The sequence below is a fragment of the Chiloscyllium punctatum genome, chromosome 10 (genome assembly GCF_047496795.1).
Source record: "Chiloscyllium punctatum isolate Juve2018m chromosome 10, sChiPun1.3, whole genome shotgun sequence".
NCBI lineage: Eukaryota > Metazoa > Chordata > Chondrichthyes > Orectolobiformes > Hemiscylliidae > Chiloscyllium > Chiloscyllium punctatum.
Window position 1 is genome coordinate 12,912,446 of NC_092748.1, and position 25,826 is coordinate 12,938,271.

Genomic DNA, 25,826 nt, shown 5'->3' on the forward strand with positions numbered 1-25,826 from the left:
GTCCTAAAGGATTAGCCCTACCAGAGACTCCAGTCAGGAGAAACAAACTCTGCCTTGTCAAGACCTTTCAGAATCCCAAATGTTTCAAAGAGATTACCAATCTTCCAAACCTCAGAGAATGTAGTCACAATTTATTACCCTCTCATCTCAGGAAACAAACATTTACTATATTTACGGGGAAAACTATTTGTCCTTAAATATGGAAGCCAAAACAACATATAATAGTCAAGATTTTTTACTTCAATTCATTCACATGATGTTGGTGTTTTCTGGCTAGACCAGCATTTTTAGCCCATTCTTAAATGGCCAGAGGACAGTTAAGAGTCAACCACATTGTTGTGGGTCTGGAGTCACATGTAGGTTGGCTATTTCATTTTCCTAAAGCAAGTTAATGAACCAGATAGGTTTTCTTACGACAATAAGCAGTGGTTACATGGTGAGTATTCATCTTGGTTTTTATTACAGATCTTTATTGAATTCAAATTTCACACCTACCATGGTGAGATTCAAACCCATGTCTCAGAGCATTAACCTGGGGTTCTGGGTTTCTGGTCCAGTGACGTTATTGCTACATTACCAGGTGGTCTCACCAAAGCCCTGAATAATTTATCAAGACTTCCTTTTTTTTGTAGAAAGGTAGAAACAATGACTGCAGATGCTGGAAACCAGATTCTGGATTAGTGGTGCTGGAAGAGCACAGCAGTTCAGGCAGCATCCAAGGAGTAAAATTGACATTTTGGGCAAAAGCCCGATTTTACTGCTCTTCCAGCACCACTAACCCAGAATTCCTTTTTTTGTACACCAGCAAACCACACAGTCCAATGCCAATTAGAGATGGAAAACAAATTCTGACCTTGCCAACAACACAAACATCCCTTAGTAAGAATAAAGGAATAAAAAATTACAACTGCTTCCACCAACTGGAAAGGTGTCAGGAATTGTGCATGCATACTGAGCTCTCACTGTGGGATGCATTGGTCAGCTTTGATCAGTTATATCTGAGGTTATTGGTATCTTAAATTTATCAAATAGTTCATTATTAAAAAGCTGTCTTAAAATAAACAGGATATACCATGAACACGTTAACTGATGTGCCAACAACAGCACATAAGACATTTAAACCCTGAAATGAAGTTCTTTCAAGATTGGATTGGAAGAGTTAGAACATGAAGTTTGCTGACAACACCACAATTGTAGGTTGGATTTCAAACAATGACAATACAAAATACAGGAAAGAGATTGAGTGCTTAGCAGCATGGTGTAAAGTCAACAAAACAAAGGAGCAAGTCATTGACTTCAGGAAGCAGAGTGGAGGGCATGCCCTTGTCTGCATCAATGAGGCTGAGGTGGAGATGGTCGAGAGCGTCAAGTTCCTGGGAGTGATGATCACCAACAATCTGTCCTGGTCCCTCCCCGTTGATGCAAAGGTCAAGAAAGCACAACAATGTCTCTACTTCCTCAGGAGGCTAAGGAAATTCACAAGTCCATAAGGACGCTTACCATTTTTATAGATGCACCATAAAAAGCATTCCATCTGCATCACAGCGTGGTATGGCGACTGCTTTTCCCAAGACTGTAAGCAACTACAGAGACTCCTCTGCCCTGGTTATGCTCTCCTCCACCCTCTTCCATCAAGCAAAAGATATATAAGTTTGAAAATATGTACAAATAGGTTCAACAACAGCTTCTTTCCCACTGTTATAAGACTTTTGAAAAGGCTTCTCAAATGTTAATTCTGATTTCTCTCTGCACATTCTCTGTGGCTGTCACACTGCATTCTACACTCTGTTCTGCCATCCTGATACACTTTGTGTGGTATGATCTGTCTGTATAGTGTGCATAACAACACTTTTCATTGTATCTCAGTATGCAGCAACAATGAATGAATGAATCAATAAAAATAGTTGACTATGTCATTGAAGTCATCAAGATTAGATTTGTCTTTCTGTACAGAAATGGAAATGAACAGTAAAACACTGTGCAGAAGCAGTTTATATTTTCAGACAATTGTACAATGGCACAAAGCTGATAGTTACTAGTGCAACATTACAAAAATATGTGAATGCATACAAACAGGATTATCTTATTGCATCACAGAAAGGAGCAATGCTTACATTACTGAAGAAAAAAAGAAACCTCTTATTCTATTCTTGAATCAAGAAATAGGTTTTAATAGGACAAATGCACTTTTAGCTCTTTCCGTTATCTCATTTTTCATATGTGTGTAATGTCCACCAGTCTTACAATCTCCCATGATCTTTGCAGTCCTCTAATTTAGCCTTTTGCACATTTATGATTTTTAATTGCTTTTCCAGAGACAAAAGGACCTTCAACTGTTTAGCCACCAAGTAGTGTAAACTGAAAAGTAAACATAAGGTGCAGATGTTTGTTAGTATTTCAATCATCATGCATTGATTAAACCTTTTAAAGGAGAACACCGCCAGGTCCTTCTTCAAGCTCAATTTCTCTCCTCTCCTCTTAAGTCCTCTTCCTCCCTTTGTCAACTTCCTCCCATGCATTTCCTCAAGTATTCTGCCATATATTTAAATAGTTATAATAATTTTGAGGAGTTTTGAGGATTCTTTCTAAGTTTATCAACATGTTTACAAGTTCTTCCAAAAGGTCCATTAAACACTGCTCACATCTCCATGCTGAACTTGTGCCTGTGTTGATGATGCTGTCAGTTTTTCAAAATTCTGTGATGCCTCTCTCCTCATAGAGTCATAGAGATGTACAGCACAGAAACAGACCCTTCAGTCCAACTCGTCTATGCCGACCAGATATCCTAACCTAATCTAGTCCCATTTGTCAGCACTTGGCCCATATCTCTCTAAATCCTTCCTATTCATATACCTATCAGATGCCTTTTAAATGCTGTGATTGTATCAGCCTCCACCACATCCTCTGGCAGCTTATTTCATACACGCACCATCCTCTGCATGAAATAGTTGCCCCTTACATCTCTTTTATATCTTTCTCCTCTCACCCTAAACCTATGGCCTCTAGTTCTAGACTCCCACACCCTAGGGAAAAGATCTTGTCTATTTATCCTAACCATGCCCTTCATGATTTTATAAACCTCTATAAGGTCACCCCTCAGCCTCTGATACTCCAGGGAAAATAGCCCCAGCCTATTCAGCCTCTTCCTATAGCTCAAATCCTCCAACCCTGGCAACATCCTTGTAAATCTTTTCTGAACCCTCTCCTATTGAAATTCTGATGATGCTTTTTCTCTGCAGTAATGTATATCCACCAGCAGAAGACGGTATTACATTACTTTAATCACAAGATATGGAAATAGGTTTGAGGAAGGGGTAATCTGACACTCATACATCCTGAGAGAATAAGGTATGTTGTATGCAATCAGTGGCAGTGCCGACTCTATTCTAACTAGACAAGGGATTGGAGAATAAACCAACAAAAAGCAAGACATTATTGAAGCCTTTGATTCCTATTTTAGTTTACAGCACATCCCTATATTAGATCGGTTGAAGTTCAGTTGGCTCAGCCAGGAACTGGTGAGACTATTGATTCTTTAATAACTGACCTGTCATGCCTCATTCCTGATGAAGGCCTTATGCTCGAAACATTAATTCTCCTACTCCTCAGGTGCTGCTTGACCGGCTGTAGTTTTCCAGTACCACTCTCTTTGACTCTGAACTGCCTCAGTGTCAATGGACAATATTGAACATCGAAAGTGGCGCTCATAAGAGGCCAAGTCATAATGAGTGATATTGTTGACCCAAAGGTCATGAGCAAGGTGCTTTATTTCACTGGCATCAGGTCATTACAAATATGAAGAAAAAATAAGATTGAATGAGAAAGTATTTATATGGAAGTATTCATTTTTATAATAGAGCCTGTAGTTTACATTGGGTTGGCAAATTATTTGTCTGTCTGTCCTCCTTCTTCCCAGAGAAGACACATTCAACTGTTCCAGTTGCCCTCCCTCACCTTCACCATCTGCTGTAGGTCCCAGCACTGTTGCATGAGCTCCTTCACTCAGCACCTTACCTCACCATTACCACCTCCTGCTGGAGGGTCTTTACAGATGCTTTTTTCAGAAATTTTTAATTGTCCAAATAGTACCTTACAATGGGCAAATCAGTGCAGTTTGCTAGGCAGGCTGCACTTAACATGGAAAACAGACTTTTTAATCCAAGGGGCAGGGAAGCTTCCTGGGGTCAGAGTGCCAATTTCAGGTCATCAATCAGAGAGTTACCAATTTACTTGTAAGACACCAGAAACAATGAGAAGAGCTTACAGTCATTGTTCCATGGCCACGTTGCAGCAGGTGAACTCCATATCACTGCTAAGCCTGCCCAGGCATTAATGCTGTAGGAGAAGCCAGCAGTAGAAGAGCTCATTCTACAAAATAAAAATTTAAAACTAGACCACTCCAATCTGCAACTATCCAAGATGTAAATGATACTGAAAAATGAGATATATTCTTCTTAGTGGAACTGAAATTGTAGAATCAATTGTTGATGAAGGAACTCTCTAAAGCAAGAGATGGATATTGCAGATATTTAATTTCTTTTTAGGCAGAGACTAAAAGAGATGGAAATCGATACACAAAGATAGAGGTATCCAGTTGCAAGATGACATTCTATTTTTTACAACACATTTTCAGAAAAGGATGGAAAAGAATGAAGATGATACTTATGCTAATGACTTGTTGGAGATTGAGGCCCTTAATCTTTCCCTTTGAAGATAGCATAAAAGATGACCTTGATCAAAGCAATGTTGTTTCTTTTTGAGGGGAAGCACGTCATTTAAACAATATACTGCCAGTAGAAATGATACCAAAGGCATTTCTGTGTCTAATTACTGTTTTAAATGAAAGTACTAATTCAGCCAACTCAACTTTAGCAGAAATAATTTGTCATTACATAGCTTGTTAATTATGAACTTGATAAAGGAATTACTGTCACTGTCCTGGTGGGTCAGATACCATGGCTGAAGAAAGAGAGGTTACAAAGAAGAAACAAGATGGTACAAATGGAACAATTCCAAAGAGTAGAAAATATTGCAACACAATCAGTGCTCAACAGTTGAAAATCTGTTTGGGTTCACCGTCAACATCCCTTACTTTTGAGACTATAAGTACCTGCCTTTATGCTGTAAACAATGAATACCCTTACCTAACAAAAAGCTAATAATATCAGTTTTGAGGCGATCAATTGACAACCCACTCAACTTGACCAGCGTTTCATAGAGGTTTCTGATTTTGCCTACTCTTTGAGTGAAGTTAGAAATCAGACAACACCAAGTTATACTCCAACAGGTTTAGTTGAAATAATACAAGCTTTCAGAGTGCAGCCCCTTTGTCAGGTGCAGTGAGACAGCAGCGCATACAGACCCAGAGTTTATAGGCAGCGAGATCAAGGGCAGAGAGATCAAAAGATCATACAGTCGATGTGAGTGGGGTGTCAGAACATCAGTCTCTGCAGGTGACTAAGAGTGTTAGATGATGTGTAAAGTGTTTATAAAGTCAATGTCAGTGCTGTGCTGTCATGATAATTAGGTAGAGCAATAGGAATATGAAAAAGGTGACAACTCAGGTCAGACACTGAATTGTAGGTGTGACGCTTTGTTCAGAATCTGTCTCAGAGTTTTAATCTGGAATTAGGCTGGTTTTATTCTGAAAACTGGAATTTATAAAACACCACATTGACTGACCTTGACTACAGAATGCTTCTGAAAATAAACAAACACCTTGGATGAAATTATTCATTTCAGTTTTCGGAATAAAACCAGCCTAAATCCAGGTTAAAACTCTGAGACAGATTCTGAACAAAGCTTCATCCCTACAATTCAATGTCTGACCTGAGATGTCACCTTTTGTATATTTCTATTGCTTTGCTTGATTGTCATGACAGTTCAGCACTGATGTTGACTTTATAAACACTTCACATATCGTCTGACATGCTTGGTCACCTGCAGACACTGATTATCTGACAATCTACTCACACCAGTCCATAGAGTCATAGTGATGTACAGCACGGAAACAGACCCTTCAGTCCAACTTGTCCATTCTGACCAGATATCCCAACCCAATCTAGTCTCATCTGCCAGCACCTGGCCCATATCTCTCCAAACCCTTCCTATTCATATACCCATCCAGATGCCTTTTAAAATGTTGCAATTGTACTAGCCTCCACCACTTCGTCTGCCAACTCATTCCATACACGTACCACCCTCTACATGAAAAAGTTGCCACTTACATCTCTTTTATATCTTTCCCCTCTCACCCTAAACCTATGCCCTCTAGTTATGGACTCCCCCACCTCAGCAAAAAGACTTTGTCTATTTATCCTAAACATGCCCCTCATGATTTTATAAACTTCTATAAGGTCACCCCTCAGCCTCTGATGCTCCAGGGAAAACAGCCCCAGCCTATTCAGCCTCTCCCTATAGCTCAAATTCTCCAACCTTGGCAACATACTTGTAAGTTTTTTCTGAACCTTTTTAAGTTTCACAACATCCTTCCAATAGGAAGGAGAACAGAATTGCACAGAATATTCCAAAAGTGGCCTAACCAATGTCCTGTACAGCCGCAACATGATCTCCCAACTCCTGTACTCAGTACTCTGACTAATAAAGGAAAGCATACCAAACACCTTCTTTACTATCCTATCTACCTGCGACTCCACTTTCAAGGAGCTATAAACCTGCATTCCAAGGTATCTTCATTCAGCAACACTCCCTAGGACCTTACCATTAAGTGTATAAGTCCTGCTAAGATTTGCTTTCCCAAAATGCAGCACCTCACATTTATCTAAATTAAACTAATGCGATTTTGTTTGTTTGAGTTTCTCATCTGCAACTCCTGCCCTTATATTATTTCCTGAAATTGATTTAGGATATAAAAAAAAGGGGTGAGAGAGAGAGACCCCAAAAATACATAAAGACAAAAGACATAAAAACTGACCTACTTTCAGGACCTACTCAAAATTCACTTTCTCTGTAATCCCTTACAAACTCAACAAGAGATGTGCACTTCTCTAATTCTAGATTGCTGAGGATTCCTGATTTTAAGAGTACAGTTTCACAAAAAAAAAAGTGTCTACAGCCTCTGGACTAAACCTCTGCACCTCACTGTCCTCCTTTAAGGTGCTCCTTAATATCTGCTATTTTGCAAAATATTCAACAACCCATTGGCTCATCTGCCCTGTTATCTGTTTATGTAGTGCAGTATCAAAAGTTGTTTCACCTTCCCAAAAGAGCTTGCAGTTAGGATTGGCTTTTCCTGCACATTTCTCTTTAACTTCTTAGTTTATAGTGACCATCAAATCCTGCACCATTTTTATTCCTGTAAGCCTGCTCATCCTGCTTTGTTTTGTTGTCCACAGATACTACCTGACCTGCTGAGTATTTCCAGATGTTGCTCTTGTTATTTCAGATTTCCAGTATCCTTTGGCAGGTGTTGCTCACAGAACCAAGTGGAGAAACCGACAGATCAGTTCAGAACTGCTTTGAATCAAGCTGAATGTTGGTTGCATCAGTTGGTTCCTGACCTCCAGATCAGGTCCCTTTCAGTAAGTCGTTGGACCATTGAGTAATTATAATAGAGTACATAAGAACCAGGAGTAGGCATGACAGGCACTTGAACCTCAATCACCATTTAATATGATCATGGCTCATCTCATCTAGGCATCAACTCCACTTTCTTGTCTTCTCCCCCAACCCTTCAACTAATTAAAAAGCTATTTCCTCCTCAAATTTATTCAACGTTCTGTACCCATCACACACTGAGATAGTGAATTCCACAGATTCATGATCTTTCGAGAAGTTATTCTGCCTCATCCGTTGTAAATCGGTCAGGTTAGCCTCAAATTATGACCTCTCATTTGAGATTGCCTCCAAAAGGGACCAGCTGTATAATCTTTTTATCTCTCTGCCCTTAATCTCTCTGTCTACAAACTCTGGGTCTGTTTGCGCTGTTCTCTCACTGCACCTGACAAAGGGGCTGTGCTCAAAACGCTTGTGTGATTTCAAAGAAACCCGTTAGACTATAACCTGGTTATGTGTACCCCAGTCTAATACCAGAACCTCCATATTTGAGTGAAGTTGTTCTTCCTCACATGGCCTCTGAATACTCTATCACTAATAGTAATGTAACCAATCGTCCGCATCAGCATTAGGTTACGTTTAGGTTTATTGTCACAAGTCTTCACATCAGTACAGTGAAAGGTTTACAAGTCACCACTTAAGGCGCCATCTTAGTTACAAAGGTACTTGGTTACAGAATCTTAATTACAATGCAGAAAATAGGGAAAAACAAAGTGAAAAAGTTAACGCTATAGTCCTTCTTACTAAAAGTAGAAAAACGAAGAAACACATTCAACAGTTCAACACCATAGTCATGCTGGACATGCACTCTTCACAAGGGCTTGACCTCCCCTGCTTTCTGTTCGATCTGCCTCTGTCCCAGGCTGCTTGTTCTCGTCACCTTGCAACCTGCTCCTCCTCTCGCCACCTTAACAGCCTGCTTCCATTCTTGCCACTGGCCAGGCTGTCTGCTCCCACACTCACCACGAGTGCCCTGGGCTGCCTGCTATAGACCAATATCCATGTTCTGCAAACATTTAAAGTGTGGTACTAACGAAACCAGGTATGACCTGCTGAGGCAGTGTTCATAATAATGAAAGCCAATAAATGAAAACAATCTGAAGATGGGTCTTGAAAATTTCAAGAGATAGGGCTATGACTGTTTTCCTTGGTGTTGTGTTACAGTGTAGAATTGCCATTGCAAGGCAACAATGTTGACAAACCCTTGGAAACAAATGATCTCTGGAGTTCCTCAATCGCAGCCATCGAAATTCAAACAGTCCTTAAACTTCCAAACTCAGAGAAAATGAGCCTAATCCATGAAATTAGTCCTCATAATTAAACTTTTAGTTTTGGTATTGTTTTAATTCTGTATGATTTTAATGGTTTTATTCTCAGGAATTTCATCCAAATGTATTGACAAACCTATTATGAGTAATTAGCTGAAGCATGTTTATAGTTCAGAGATGGAAGATTATGTTATTTATTTTAGGTTTACTGTGTACTGGTTGATTGGTGCTACAGAGCTTGAATACTGTTGAAAATAGAAACGTTGTCAAAACTTCTCATATTGTAGGCTTCAGGACAAAAGCCATAACATCAAATTTCTCAATGACTGTTTCATTGAATCAAACAGCCTGTTCTTTCATTTGTTTATGCAGGTTAAAGCATCACCAGTCATGTCTCTCTAAAGAGAGCGTGGCCCCGTGGTCTGGTAAGACTATCGTGACTTTACCTGTACAGGACAGAGTTAAGTCTGCACTCGAACAGCTTACGTATCTAAAATCCAAAACTAAATGTCTACTGTTAGATATGATACTATGATTGGGTAACATCTGTTGAATAATCCTGAGTCTGCTTATAGCAACATGAACAACTCATTTCAGGTGATCAGTTAAGCTCATAGCATGGCTCATTTAAACTTGCTAGAAGAGATGTTTATAAGCAGGGACCCTTTCTGTGCAAATGAAAAGCAAATACACGTACTGGCCTGTTTCGATGCAGTATCACTATGACTCTATGTTCATGCCTTGCACCATCTTTGAATTATCCAACAGTTTGGAGTACCTACTGTCCCCATTGCTTTCTCAAAGGCAATCAGAGTCCATTTGATAACCCATGAGTATTCTTTTTTCCTATAATATAATCTATCGTGATCGTTTGAATTGTGGAACTCTTGCAGTTGTCCTGATCCATGGAAGAGAAAAGCTTCATAAATATGTCTCTTTTCACAGTAATTGTACAATGCGAGCTTGGCTTGGAGGTAGCATTTTCTCATGAGAAAGAATGTTGTGAGTTATAGAGTCATAAAGATGTACAGCATGGAAAAAGACCCTTCGGTCAAATGCCAAACAGATATCCTAAATTAATCTAGTCCCATTTGCCAGCACGTGGTCCATATCCCTCCAACCCAGATGCCTTTTAAATGTTGTAATTGCACCAGCCTCCACCACTTCCTCTGGCAGTTCATTCCATACATGCACCACCCTCTGGATGAAGAAGTTGTCCCTTAGGAACCTTTTAAATGTTTTCCCCTGTCATTCTAAACCTATGGCCTTTGGTTTTGGATTCCCCCACTCCAGGGAAAGGACTTTGTCTATTTACCCTATCCATGCTCCTCATGATTTTATAAACCTCTATAACATCACCCCTCAGCCTCAGACACTCCAAGGAAAACAGCCCTACCCAATTCAGCCTCTCCCTATAGCTCAAAACCTCCAACCCTGGCAAAATCCTTTTAAATATTTTCTGAATCCTTTCACGTTTCCAATAGGAAGGAGACCAGAATTGCATGCAATATTCCAACAGTGGTCTAACCAATGTCCTGTACAGCCGCAACATGACCTATACTCAATGTTCCGACCAATAAATGAAAGCATACCAAATACCTTCTTCACTATCCTACCTACCTGCGACTCCACTTTCAAGGAACTATGAACCTGCACTCCAAGGTCTCTTTGTTCAGCAAGGACCTTACTATTAAGTGTAGAATTCTGCCCTGATTTTCCTTTCCAAAATGCAGCATCTCACATTTATCTAAATTGAACTCCATTTGACACTCCTCAGCCCATTGAATCAAGATCCTGTTCTACTTGAAGGTAGCCTTCTTTGCTGTCCACTATACCTCCAATTTTGGTTTCAACTGCAAACATACTAACTATACCTCCTATGTTCACATCCAAATCATTCATATAAATGGCAAAAAACAGAACCTAGCACTGATCCTTGTGGCACACAACTGGTCACAGGCCTTCAGTCTGAAAAGCAACCCTCCACCAGCACCCTATCTTCTACCTTCGAGCCGGTTCTGTATTGAAATGGCTAGTTCTTCCTGTATTCCATGTGGTATAACCTTGCTCACCAGTCTACCATGAGGATCCTTATCAAACGCCTTACTCAAGTCCATATGGATCACATCCACCGCTCAGCCCTTACCAATCCTCTTTGTTACTTCTTCAAAAAACTTAATCAGGTTAGTGAGACATGTTTTCCCACACACAAAACCACGTTGACCGTCCCTAAACAGTCCTTGTCTTTCCAAGTACATGTAAATCCTGTCCCTCAGGATTTTCTCCAACAATTTGCCCACCGCCGATGTCAGGCTCACCAGTCTATAATTCCCTGGATTTTCCTTACCACCTTTCTTAAATAGAGGTGCCACATTAGCCAACCTCCAGTCTTCCGGCACCTCACCTGTGATTATCGATGATACAAATATCTCAGCAAGAGGCCCAGCAATCACTTCCCTAGCTTCCCATAAGGTTTTAGGGTATATCTGATCAGGTTCTGGGGATTTATCTACCTTTATGTGTGTTAAGACATCTAGCACCTTCTCCTCTGTAATATGGACACTTTTCTCAAGTCCCGCTCCAGGTTTTGAGAATGTAATTTATAGTAACACTGTAGTGCTTTATTGGGGAAATGCTGTATTGCCAGAGTTGACAGCAGCTTGATGAAATGCGAAATTGAAAGCATCCCTCACGCACCCACACATCTGACTGCAGCATCATTTAAAAAAGGACAATGTGTTCTTCTGGTGCACTAACTATCCAGCGCACCACTCACTTGTTTCTCACCCCGATCCAAAACCCATATTATTCACTCATGAACCAGTCTTGAGTCACAGGCCCTAGGAAGTCTCTGTGGGTTTGTGGAGTTCTATGGGCCCCATTTGAGAACCATTGTTATATCAACCTGTCCATAATCTATCACTTATTTCCCATAAATGTTTCCAAATAGTAGCTTGTGACTCCTGGTTTACTGAGTCTGGCATTGTTCCTCTAATATAATGCAGCACTGTGGTTAGGACTGTTGTCTCACAGCACCAGGGACTGGGTTCGATTCTCACTCTCAGGTGACTGTGTTGAGTTTGCATATTCTCCCTGTGTCTGCATGGGTTTCCTCTGGGGGCTCTGCATTCTGCCCACTGTCCAAAGATCTGCAGGTTAGGTGGATTGACCATGCTAAATTGCACATAGTGTCCAGGGATGTGTAGGCTATATGGATTAGAAACAGAGAAACCCATGGGAAATCCAGGGTCACACAGATAGGGAGTGAGTCTGCATGAGAGGCTCTTCAGATAGTTGGTGCGGACTTGTTGGGCTGAATGGCCTGTTTCCATACTGTAGGGATGCTTAAAAAAAACAAAATTTCAAAAGCTCTGATTGACTGTAAAGCACTTTATGGCATGAAAAGTTGAAAATATATTACAAACAACATGGATCCACCCACAGATTGCTATAAATTCTACAGTCAAGCTCCCTAACAGGTAGCCATAAATCCATACCTGGCATTTACCGTAAAACAGTCTTCAATGAGGACTTCACAATCAGCAAATAACATCCAAAGCATATGAGGTTCTTGGATTTCTGAGGAGGAATCTTCAGTATGGCAACAGAAATACCAGCATGGTAGCCCACTAAAGATTTGGGGAAGTTACATCAGTGTCACGTTGTTGCATACTTGGAATAGGATTCACTGCCCAAAGAATGTGAAAAACATGCTCAACATATGCTTTACAATGCGAAATGCACTGGTGGGAATTGACAGAAAAAAAGGGTGCTCTCCATAAATGATAAAACACAAGGAATTTCTCTCCACAGATGCTACCAGACCTCAGTTTCTCCAAATTTGTTTCAAATTACCACAACCCGCAGTTCTTTGTTTCATTATAAAACACAAGGTAACGTGCTACGAGGGCAATTTGTTTCCAAGACACCGTTTCGAGACAATCTTTCTTCCCAAGGACAAACTCACAATGGAGCAGGCCGCCAAATAGGCTGCAGCCCCCGTAACCGGATAATCGGCGACACCTTTCTTTGAAACTATCGAAAAGCTTTTCGTTATCATCGCAGCGGATCAGGCTTGGCCAGTACCACGTAAAACACTGCGGATGCTGGAATCGTGAAACTGTGGCGCTGGCGGGGTCCAGACCTCAGGCTGTGATGCCTGTCACCATGGGGGCGGCACTGTCCTCCAAACGGCCGCTGGCTTTGCCCTGGTCGTTGAATGATGACGTCCGACGTGTTGACGAAAGGCGGATGAAGGCAGGCGTCGATGGTTGATGACGACAGAGGTGGGGAGGGCGGTTGGTCGCTGAGGTCTTTCCCGGGTGTGTGGGTGTGATTTGAGTTCGGCCGCCGGCAGAGCGAGTGTGTAGACACGGTCGGGCGGGACTCGCCGGTAAGTGTCAGCAGCCACCGGGTTCGGGTTTGGGGGGGGAGTTCGGACTCCCGTTAACCGTTTGTTTTTCTTCCTCCCTCGCCTTCCACAATCTGAATGTTGTTTTTGTCGCGGCCGGCGCCATATCCATCAGCCTTTCTGATGAAACCTTCCCACTGTCACAATCTGTCTGACTTCAAATGTGCGGTCACGGCTAGTTGCAGTATTAACGCTGCAGTTTTTTTGCCGAGCTGGGGGTTGGAGGAGGGTGGACCAGATCGTCTCCATCTTTCCAATAGCGTCTCCCACGGTGAGTGTTAGACCCTCGGCTGTCCTCCCACTTACTGCTCTCCGTCAACTTGAGCCCACCTCCTCTAGAGGTGTGTGACTACATCGCTGAGCAGATTGCCCCGGAAAATATCTAAAACTATGCTTTAGTCCGTCTGTTGACTCGCACCAATTTCCCGTTTTCCTCTCGTCGGCTCCCTGCTCACACAACGCCTCGATTTTGAAAATTCTCACCCTGGTTTTCATAATCTCTGACATCAGCCCCTTCCTGCCTTGAGCCTTTGGCAGCCCAACTATCTTCACCTCCTTCTACTTTTTAGGTAAAAACAATGATTGCAGATGCTGGAAACCAGATTCTGGATTAGTGGTGCTGGAAGAGCACAGCAGTTCACTTGGACGCTGCCTGAACTGCTGTGCTCTTCCAGCACCACGAATCCAGAATCCTTCTACTTTGAGCGTCCTGGCTGTCATTTGCTCGAATAGGTGTGCCTTCACTTGTCTTGATCCCAAGCTCTCGATTTTCCTTCTGACACCTGACAGCAAATTTGTACTGCTCAGGATTCATAAACTGATGAATGTTGCTGAGAAATTTGTGTATTGAACATCGAGTGTTTCTTTCCTGACAAAAGTTGCCAAAATGTGAATGTTGCATTTCCTCGGGCTGATCTTTGTATCCTGTCAGAATATGTACAGTTATTTGACATGCAAGGCCTTGAATATTGTGTATCTTTATGCTGACTAAGCCTAACCACCTTACGGATATTTTGCAATAAAGCTTTGTTAATCTGAGTTTTTCTGATGTATTACATCAAAATCAGAAATTACGATCAGATTCTGATATGTAGTTTTCACTGTGGGAAAGTTGGGAGAAGGTGGATTTGGAGAACAGTAGAAAAGGAAATATGAGAACATGAGGCAAAAATCTAAGCTTGCACTAATCTTATGATGTTTCTCCACTCCTCCCATTGTAGATAGAGTGTTGATATATTTAAGTGTGAGTTGTTAATTGATAATCCAATTGAAGTAAGTATTGGGAACACTGCCACCTGCAAATCCCTTGCTATTCAAGTTATTCAGTATCCTCATTTGGAAATATTGTTATTTCTTCAGTATCGCTGGGTTAAAATTCTGGAATTCACTCCCTTATGGCATTGTGGGTTTACTTACATAAAATGGATTTCAGCGATTCAAGAAATCAGTTCTCAACCTAACAGCAACTGGAGATGGACAATAAATGCTGGCTCAGCCACTGATGTGCTCATTCTGTGAGTTATGAAAAATAAAATAAAGGTGGACTTGATAGTGCATTCACAATGCCTAATGGGCTTCAAATAACTTCAACCTCCCAAAAGATTTAACTGTCTGAGATTCAGAGCTTTAAGGATCACTCATCATTGAAGTTACTCAACATGAATTTAGTTGACCAATTTTCTTGGCCACGTGCTACATGTCTGTGTTTTTTGTCTTCATATCTGGATGTGTTCTGGTTTTATTGCATTGCAAACAGATTTTTTGAGTGTTTTCTTCCACAGTCACGTTCCATAATAATGAACTTGACATGACTATTTCAGTTTAAAATGTTAAGATCAGATTTGTTTGGAAACTGAAGGAGGGAGGGAAAATATGCATGTGTGTGAAAGGGAGAAAGAACAAGCCTGGATACAGGGTATAGGACTGGGGGAGGCAAAGAGCGAGAGATGCATCTGGTTGGATGGGTTGGATTAGAGGGTGAAAAAGGTGTTTTACGTGAAAGACAGATAATAAAAGACTTACTTTAATGCCATGCCTTTCTTGATGTGAGATTTTCCCAAAATGTTTTGCAACATTTTTTTTTGCAATGCAATCATTGTTGCCGAAAATGGTATCATGATTTGGGGCATGAGGGGCCACAGCTTTGATCACATCATTGATTAGTCTATTCTTTTCCATTTCTCTTTGAAATAATGGTAGGGAAACGTTTTGCACTCACCTCAGAGGTCAGATGAACCCTTTACATCATATCAGATCCAAAGTGTGGTACCTCTGATAGTGTAGCATCTCCAATATTGCACAGGAATGTTAGCCTAGAGTTTATGCTTATGCCTGTAAAGTGAGGCTGGAATGCACAATTTTGTGACTCCAAGGTGAAAGTAACAGCCACTGAGCCAACACACATGCTGGTTGGATAATCTATTATGGTACCTGGGATGGCAGTGTTGATATTTCAAAACACTTGGCTGTAAAATGTTTTTTTCTGTCCTGGTGTACTTGATTGTCAGTATTCCCGTTTCGCACACTAGATCAAACTTATGAGGTGCCTGTTGTGTGCTATGTGCTATTATTTATCTGTGTTACTCAGACCTTAAATCCATAAGTTTCACTTATAAATTTAAAGAAGACTGTTCAGGTGTTGAAACAATAGTCGAACTCCTGGGCCAAAATAGTTTCCAACTCTCTGCAATGTCCTGGAGCCTGTTGTAATTGAAAATTAATCTTCATGCCATTGCTATAAACAGACCAAGATAAAAGCACCAGAGTCCTAGAAGTATACCTTATTATTTTAGCCTCCCTGCTTTAATAAGAGTCAAGGGAGCTTTACTCTGTATTGTACCCCAGGGTGTTCCTGTCCAGGACGTTTTTGGGGATAGCATAAGGGAGGCTTTACTTTATTTACTCTTTTAAACTGAAAGTAAACAGATCTTTAGTCTGTATTTAATGCTGTGCTGTACCTAACCTGGAAATGTTATTGGAGACAGTGTCAAGGGAGCTTTATCTTCAGTTTAAGATTAGATGGAGCTTTACTCTGAACCTAAGCCTGTACTTTCCCTTCCCTGGAATGTTTGGGGACAGCATTGAGGGGCTTTACTGTCAGTTTAAAAAGAATAGAGGGAGCATTGCCTTCAGCATAAAAGAGTTGATGAAGTTTTACTGTACCTAACCTGACCCTGTGGTAGGAGTGTTCACTGGGAACTGTGGCTACAGAACATTTTTTAATTTAGAAGTATCCAGACAGTACTACTTCAGTTAAAAGAGCAGAGGCAGCTGGTTATCTTCCAGGAATCTCCAGACTCTGTAAGAGTCCCTGCAGATTGGAGTGTGACTAATGTTACTCGAATATTCAAAAAGGGACATAGAAAGAAACCAGGAATTATAGACCTGTAAGCCAAATATTGGTAGTGGGGAAAATTCTCAACTCCATTATAGAGGACTTTATAGCGGAGCATTTGGAAAGCAATGGCAGAATCTGACAGTCAGCATGGATTTATTGAGGAGGAAGTCATGCTTGGCAAATCTGTTGGGATTCTATGAAGATGTAACTACTGGAGTTGACAAGAGGAACCCAGTCGATGTGGTATATTTGGAGTTTCAGAAAGCATTTGTCAAATTCCCGGATAAGAGATTATTGTGCAAGATTAAAGTGTGTGGGATTGGGGCAAGTGTATTGAGATGGATAGAAACATTACTGGCTGTAACAGGCTGCTCCTTTGTTTTGAGATATTTTAGGTGTTGGAAGTGATTTTCTCGAATTCCAGGAGCAGCAATTGCTGTTTATATGCTGTTGCAATTGTTCTGGAACTTTGGAGAGAGAAAAAAAAGTCAAAACAATGGCATTTTTAAAAGGGAGAGGAACAGACAAAGGCAGCACATGGTCAGGTCAATGCAGGAGAGAGAGAATCCCCAGATTGCTAACTGACACAGCAGTGAACCTGCGCAGTTACTGCCTTTCCTACTGAATTCATGTATCGCTGGACATCAGAGTGCATCTTTGAAAATTAATAGTGAAATTCACACCTGATCTGGAGGAATCTGTATGGGAGAGGTCACAGCACAGAAACAGATAAGTGAATTGTTTTAAGTATGGCCTTAAAATAAGTCTGCAGTAGCAAGTAGAGTGGGTTCTTTCTTGATGATATGTCTCTTGAATAAACTTAAAAACATAAGCCATAAGTATTAAGTTAGCCTGAAGCAGTGTTTTGTAGAGGAATAAGACGGTGCTACTTTCTGGGTCAGCAGATTGGAAGAAGCGAAAATGGCCCTTAGTAGGGTGATATGCTGTTCTTGTTGGATGTGGGAGTTTAGGGAGAGTTTACATGTTACTGAGGATTATACCTCCAATAAATGCCATTAGTTGCAAATCCTATCGGATCGAATGGATCGGTTGGAGCGACAGTTAGAGGCAATAAGGAATTTACAAGACCAAGGGGGTGTAAGGGATGGCAGTTATTGGAAGGGAGAAAAATCGCAGATAGAGTCACATAGATAGGTTAACTCCAGGAAAGGTAAGATAGGTAGGCAGGTAGTGCAGGAGTCTTCTGTGGCTATCCTCCTTTCGAACAAGAATGCTGTTTTGGATTCTCAGGGGAATGTGGCACAAACTGATAAGTTTCTGGGATTGAGACGGGCTCTAATGCAATGAGGGGTATGTCAATTCCAAGAGATCGATTGAGTTAGGGGACTCTCCAGTTCGAGGCACAGACAGACGTTTCTGTGGTTAGCAGTGAAAAATCAGAATGGAGTGTTGCCTCCCTGGTGCCTGGATCAAGGATGTCTCGGAGACGATGCAGAATGCCCTCAAAGGGAAGAGGGCCCAGCAGGAGGTCATTGTCCACATTGGAACCAGCAACATAGGAAAGGAAAAGGATGAGATTCTGAAGGAAGAACAGAGAGTTAAGCAGGAATTTAAAAAGGAGATCCTTGAGAGTAGTAATATCTGGTGCTACGAGCTAGTGACAGTAGGAATAGGAGGATAGAGCAGATGAATGCATGGCTGAGGAGTTGGTGTATGGGAGAAGGATTCACACTTTTGGATCATTGGAATCTCCTTTGGTGTAGAAAGTGTACAAGAAGGATGGATTGCACCTGAATTGGAAGGGGACTAATATACTAACAGGGAGATTTGCTAGAGCTGCTGGGGAGGATTTAAGCTAGTAAGGTGGAGGGGTGGGACCCAGGGAGATAGTGAGGAAAGAGATCAATTTGAGACAGGTACAGTTGAGCAAAGAAGTGAGTCAAACAGTCAGGGTAGGCAGGGACAAAGCAGAGAACAAGGTAAGACTGATAAATTAAACTGCATTTATTGCAATGCAAGAGGCCTAACAGGGAAGGCCGATGAATTCTAGGCATGGTTAGGAACATGGGCTGAGATATCACAACAATTACAGAAACATGGCTCAGGGATGGACAGGACTGCCAGCTTAATGTTCCAGGACACATACGCTACAGAAAGGGAGGCAAGAGAGGAGGGGGAGTGATGTTTTTGATAAGGGAAAACATTACAGCTGTGCTGAGGAAGGATATTCCTGTAAATACATCCAGGGAAGTTATTTGGGTGGAACTGAGAAATAAGAAAGGGATGATCACCTTATTGGGATTGTATTATAGACCCCCTAATAGTCAGAGGGAAATTGAGAAACAAACTTGTAAGAAGATCTCAGCTACCTGTAAGAATAATAGGGTGGTTATGGTCGGGGATTTTAACTTTCCAAATATAGACTGTCATAGTGTTAAGGGTTTAAATGGAGAGGAATTTAAGTGTGTACAAGAAAATTTCTGATTCATTATGTGGACATACCTACAAGAAAAAGTGCAAAACTTGGCCTACTCTTGGGAAATAAGGTAGGGCAGATGACTGAGGTGTCAGTGGGGGAGCACTTTAGGGCCAGCGACCATAATTGTATTAGTTTTAAAATAGTGATGGAAAAGGATAGACCAGATCTAAAAGGTGAAGTTCTAAATTGGAGGAAGGCTAATTTTGATGGTATTAGGCAAGAAATCTAATCTAATCTAATCTAATCTAAACTTTGAAAAGCTGATTGGGGGCAGATGTTCACAGGTAAAGGGTCAGCTAGAAAATGGGAAGCTGTCAGAAATGAGATAACGAGAGCCCAGAGACATGTTCATGTTAGGGCAAAAGGAAAGGCTGGTAGGTGTAGGGAATTCTGGATGACTAAAGAAGTTGAGGGTTTGGTTAAGAAAAAGAAGGGAGCATATGTCAGGTATAGACAGGATAGATCGAGTGAATCCTTAGAGTATAAAGTATACTTAAGTATACTTAAAAGGGAAATCAGGAGGGCAAAAGGGGGACATGAGATAGCTTTGGCAAATAGGTTTGAGCAGGATCCAAAGGGTTTTTACAAATACATTTAAGGACAAAAAGGTAACTAGGGAGAGAATAGGGCCCCTCAAAGATCAGCAAGGTGGCCTTTGTGTGGGGAGACAGGAGATGGGAAAGATACTAAATGAGATTTTTGCATCAGTGTTTACTGTGGAAAAGGAAATGGAAGATATAGAATGTAGGAAAATAGATGGTGACATCTTGAAAAATGTCCATTTTACAGAGAAGTAAGTGCTAGATGTCTTACAATAGATAAAGGTTGATAAATCCCCAGGACCTAATCAGGTGTACCCTTAAACTCTGTGGGAAGCTAGAGAAGTGATTGCAGGGACCTTAACTGAGATATTTGTATCATCAATAGTCACAGGTACGGTGCTACAAGACTGGAGGTTGACTAACGCGGTGCCATTTTTTTAAGAAAGGTGGTAATGACAAGCCAGGGAACTATAGATTGGTGAGCCTGACGTCTGTGGCAGGCATGTTGTTGGAGGGAATACTGAGGGACAGAATGTTCATGTATTTGGAAAGGTAAGGACAGATTGGGGTAGTCAACATGGCTTTGTGCATGGGAAGTCATAGTTGAAAAGTGTGGTGCTGGAAAAACACAGCAGGCCAGGCAGCATCCGAGGAGCAGGAGAATCGACGTTTTGGACATAAGCCCATCCTGACACGTTGATTCTCCTGCTCCTCGGATGCTGCCTGGCCTGCTGTGTTTTTCCAGCACCACACTTTTCAACTCTGGTCACCAACATCTGCAGTCCTCACGTTTTCCCGCATGGGAATTCATGTCTCACAAACTTGATTGAGTTTTTTTGAAGAAGTAACAAAGAGGATTGATGAGGGCAGAGTGGCAGATGTGATTTATATGGACTTCAGTAAGGCATTCAACAAGGTTTCCCCATGCGAAACTGGTTAGCAAGGTTAGATCTCATGGAATACAGGGAGAACTAGTCATTTGGATACAGAATTGGCTCAAACATTGATCAGAGGGTGGTGGTGGAGGGTTGTTTTCAGACTGGACGCCTGTGACCAGTGGAGTGTTACAAGGATTGGTGCTGGGTCCACTAATTTTGTCATTTATATAAGTAATTTGGATGTGAGCATAAGTATAGTAAGTTTGCAGATGACACCAAAATTGGAGATGCAGTGGACAACGAAGGTTATCTGAGATTACAATGAGATCATGATCAGATGGGCCAATGGGCTGAGGAGTGGCATATGGAGTTTAATTTAGATAAATGCAAGGTGCTGCATTTTGGGAAAGCAAATCTTAGCAGGACTTATACACTTAATGGTAAGGTCCTAGGGAGTGTCACTGAACAAAGAGACCTTGGAGTGCAGGTTCATAGCTCCTTGAAAGTGGAGTTGCAGGTAGATATCATAGTGGAGAAGGTATTTGGTATGCTTTCCTTTATTAGTCAGAGTATTGAGTACAGGAGTTGAGAGGTCATGTTGCGGCTGTACAGGACATTGGTTAGGCCACTGTTGGAATATTGTGTGCAGTTCTGGTCTCCTTCCTATCGGACAGATGTTGTGGAACTTGAAAGCGTTAGAAAAGATTTACAAGAATGTTGCCAGGGTTGGAGGATTTGAGCTATTGGGAGAGGCTGAACAGGCTGGGGCTGTTTCCCTTGGAGGGTCAGAGGCTGATGGGTGACCTTATAGAGGTTTATAAAATCATGAGAGGCCTGGATAGGGGAAATAGACAAAGTCTTTTCCCTGGAGTGGGGGAGTCCATAACTAGAGGGGCATAGGTTTAGGGTGAGAGGGGAAAGATATAAAAGAGACCTAATGGGCAACTTTTTCACACAGAGGATGGTACGTGTATGGAATGAGCTGCCAGAGGAAGTGGTGTAGCCTGGTATAATTGCATCATTTAAAAGGGATCTGGATGGGTATATGAATAGAAATGGTTTGGAAGGATATGGGCTGGGTGCTGGCAGATGGGACTAGATTGGGTTAGGATATCTGGTCGCCATGGATGGGTTGGACAAAGGGTCTGTTTCCATGCTGTATGTCTCTGATTCTAAAACTGGTCGGCAGAGAGGAAACAGTGTAGGAACTAATGGGTCCTTTTCACATTGGCAGGCAGTAACAAGTCGGATGCCTCCGGGATCGGTGCTAGGACTCCAGCTATTCACAATATATATTAATGATTTGGATGAGGGAATAAAATGTAACATGTCAAAGTTTGCAGATGATACCAAGTTGAGTGGGAGGCTGAACTAAGACAAGGATGGAGAAGTCCTTCAGCATGATCTGCACCGGTTGGGTGAGTGGGCAAATCAATGGCAAATGTAGTATAATTTGGATAAGTGTAAGATTTTGGAAGCAAAAATATGAAGACAAATTAATACCTGAATGGGTGTAAATTGGGAGAGGAGAGTGTGCAGTGAGACCTGGGTGACCTTGTGCACCAGTTGCTGAAGCCTGCAGGTGCGGCAGGCGGTAAAGAAGGCAAATGGTACGTTGGACTGCATTGCAAGGGGTTTTGAGTACAGGAGCAAAGATGTGTTGCTGCAGTTATATTGGGCCTTGGTGAGGCCAAACCTAGAATATTGTGGGCAGTTTTGGTCTCTTTTTCTGAAGAAGGCTGCTTTTGCTTTCGAGGGAATGCATTGAAGATTTACCATGTTGAATCTGGGCATGGCAGGACTGATGTACGAGGAGAGATTGACTAGGTTAGGGTTGTTTTTGCTGGAGTTCAGACAAGTGAGGGGGGGGGCGGATCTCATACAGACTTAAAGAAGTCTAACAGTACTTTAGCAGGAAGAATATTGCCGATGGTGGGTGCATCTAGAACCAGGTGTCACAGTCTGAGGATTCAGGGTGGACAATTTCTGACGGTGAAAAGGAGACATTTCTTCATCCAAAGAGTGGTGAGCCTGTAGAATTCATTACTGCATGAAGTAGTTGATGCCAAAGCTTTGAATGTATTCAAGAGGTGGCTAGATATAGTACTTGGGGCAAATGGGATCCAAGGTTATGGGGAGAAAGTAGGATTAGACCACAGGTACTGAGTTGGATGATCAGCCATGATCATGATGAATGGCAGAGCAGGCTTGAAGAGCCAAATGGCCTCCTGATGCTCTTATTTTCTGTTTCTATGTTTTTGTTTAGCCCTATGCTGTAACTGCCTAGGCATTTGGGGACGGTCTCAAGGGAACCTTACTTTCATTTCAGAAGAGTTGAGGGAACTTCTGGTTTACTTTTGGCTTGAGGGTTAGAGGGATCTTGATCTTCAATCCTGTGCTGTCCCTGTCCCGTTTATTTCTTGTCTGAATGAGTAGAATGAGCTTTACTTTGTATTTAACCCCGTGCTGTCCCTGTCCTCGGAGGGTTTGTGGATGGTTTCGAGGGAATTTTTCTTTCTCTTCACTTCCTGTTTTAAAAATGTAGAGGCAGCCTTTCCCTCAGCTCAAAAGAGTAGAGTAGCTTTACTTTTAGTTTGAAAGAGCAGGGAAACCGTTCTCTCTATCTAGGCTGTGCTGTACCTGGTCTAGGATTGTTTAATGGAGACAGTGACAAGGGACATTTACATCCTGTTAAAGAGTAGAGGTCTTCATATAAAGCCCTATGGCCCAACAACTTTGCACCGGTCAAAACCTTCTCGTGCCATTTCCAGCATTTGGCCTGTACGCCAGTATGTGAATAAAATGCTGTTGGGACAGTCAGGAATCATCCATTTGAGTCAGGAGGAGTCTGCTTTTCATTTGCAATTCTGGGGGAATTGTGTAGATCAATGGTAGCAGCATAGGAGAAGACCATGGAAAATTGGGATATCTTGTGGTGAAACTTCTAGAAAACATCAATTTATTGGCTACTGTAGAGATGATAGTTTAGCATGTGAGTAAGCTCATGCTTCTTTGTGTGACGAGTAAGGGTGAATGCAGGAGAATCCAAAACCATGACCACTACCATCAAGAAAGCCAAACAGCAGAGCATCACCATTTACAAATTCCCCTCTAAGCCATTCACCATCCTTACTTGGAAATATATCACCAGTGCATAATGGACAGCATGGTGGAACAGTGGTTAGCACTGCTGCCTCACAGTGCCAGTTTCCTCCGGTTTCCTCCCAGGTTAGGTGAATTGGCCGTGCTAAATTGCCCGTAGTGTTAGGTGAAGGGGTAAATGTAGGGGAATGGGTCTGGGTGGGTTGCTCTTCGGAGGGTCGGTGTGGACTGGTTGAGCCGAAGGGCCTGTTTCCACACTAAGTAATCTAGTCTAATCATTCCTTCGCTATTACAGGTGTTGGTGTACCCATGCATCAACAGCCCCTGTCCTTAGAGGCCACAGGTTTGGAAAGTGCTGTTGGAGGAGCCTTGGTGAGTTACTGCCAAGCATCTTATGAATGGTACACATGGCTACCACCATACATCTGTAGTAAAGGGATTGAATGTTGAAGGTGGTGGATAGGTTGCCAGTCAGCTGGGCTGTTTTATCTCTGATGTACTTGAGTTTCTTTCTATTGTTGGAGCTGCACTAACCCAGTTAAGTGGAGAGTAATCCACCACACTCCTACCTTCTGCCTTGAAGATGTTTTTAAAAAAAACTTCAGGAATCAGGAGTAGCAGTTTTAAGCAGTTCCAGCAGAACTACTTTTAAGTCTCATTCTCAAGCTAACTTAAGGTTTTGTATAAAAAAAGGTGGCATCTCAGCTCAGATAATATATTAAAGGTGTGAGGTGAGAGTCTGTCTGTACCCCAATCATGAGTCAGACTGGTTCTATTTCCAAAGTAGGAGTTTATAAAATGTATACTATACACTGTCTCTCTCTCACGCACAAGCATAAATACACACACACTCTTACATATTCACACACTCATGCAGACCTCTCTCATACAAACACACACACACCCCTCACAACCACCCACGCATCCTCTCACAGGCTTACACTCCATCACACTCTCACACACACTTTACCAAGCATGCACACGCTCAAATACGCACTCTCTCACGTGTGCACTCCCACACTGTCATGCACACGCACGCGCACACACACAAATCTATAGGGTGAATTTGCATTTTCAGAATTATATTTGCAGATACATTCTATTTTGCTCAAAAAGCGCACAGTCTACAGGCAGCCAATCTATATAACATTATATAAATTCCTACCTTGGAAATAGAACCAGTTTGGGATACAGATGGACTCTAACCTCACACATTGTCTGAGCTGAGATGCCACCTTTTTTTAAATATAAAACCTAAAGTTATCTCAAGAATGTGGCGTAAAGTTCTGGGATCTACATATTAATGAACCTGAAACCTGCAACCCGTTCTAAAAGATGAGAGACTTAACAGCAATTGAGGTCTGTTCAATATATCATCTTAGCTGTATGACAGTGTAATCTTTTGTTATAAATTCTGTGTTTGATAATCTAGCTCCACAGTTACCTGATGAAGTAGCAGTGCTCCAAAAGCTAGTGCTTCCGAATAAATCTAGACTATAATCTGGTGTTATGTGATTTTTAAGTTAGATGGTTGGATAATTATTTCAGCAGTCAATAATAGTTTGTACTGTTTATAATGGCCGTGAAATCATCTCTTCCTGTCTGTCTATTTTTATCTTAATCATTTCCATCCTGCACAGAGACTTCATCCTGCGAAGCTGTATAATGCAGTGGAAAAAGAGTGTATTCTAATGATGCCAGACTGTAGGCTCGTATGGATCAGTTAACACACTCTATTTTGTATGAGCCTTTCACCAGCTCCTTTCTATGTTCATTCCATCTAAAAGGTAATAGAATCATAGAATTGTTACAATGCAGAAGGATGCCGTATCTCCCATTCTATCTGCACTAGCTCCCTGAGCATTTTAACTCTGTGCCAACCTCCTGCCTTTTCCCTATAAACCTGCATATTGGATGATTATTTAGATAGAAATAATGCCATCGTGAATGCCTTTATTGAACCTATCTCCACTTCACATTTATAGGCAGTGTATTCCTTACCCAGGCCACCTACTGTTTTTTTTCTTAAAAAAAAAATTCCCCCCCAATATTTGATTCTTTTGCAAAACCCTTTTTAAAACATCCTCTTGGTTCTTGATCCTTTTATGAGAAGAAACGGTTTTTCGCTATCTACCCAGTTCAGACCCTCATGATTTTGAATGCTTTTATTGAATATACCCTTCACATGCTCTACTCCAAGAAAAACAGTCCCAGCTTCTCCAATCTGTCCTGTTAACTGGAATTTCTCATCTCTGGAACTATTAGTTGATTGA

The 25,826-nt window shown here is 41.6% G+C and overlaps 2 protein-coding genes across 3 annotated transcripts in view; one reads left to right on the forward strand and one right to left on the reverse strand.

The window, feature by feature from the left end:
* stradb (STE20 related adaptor beta) overlaps positions 1–13,161 on the reverse strand; it is a 56,072-nt gene extending 42,911 nt beyond the window's left edge. Inside the window, exon 1 of the mRNA XM_072578540.1 lies at positions 12,341–13,161. The gene's annotated coding sequence lies outside the window, so the exon portion shown is untranslated. The remainder of the gene's footprint in view (positions 1–12,340) is intronic.
* Positions 13,112–25,826, forward strand: part of trak2 (trafficking protein, kinesin binding 2) — a 79,047-nt gene continuing 66,332 nt past the window's right edge. The window contains exon 1 of one of the 2 annotated variants that reach the window (XM_072578534.1): positions 13,112–13,236. The gene's annotated coding sequence lies outside the window, so the exon portion shown is untranslated. The remainder of the gene's footprint in view (positions 13,237–25,826) is intronic. The other variant, XM_072578536.1, reaches the window with a different exon arrangement.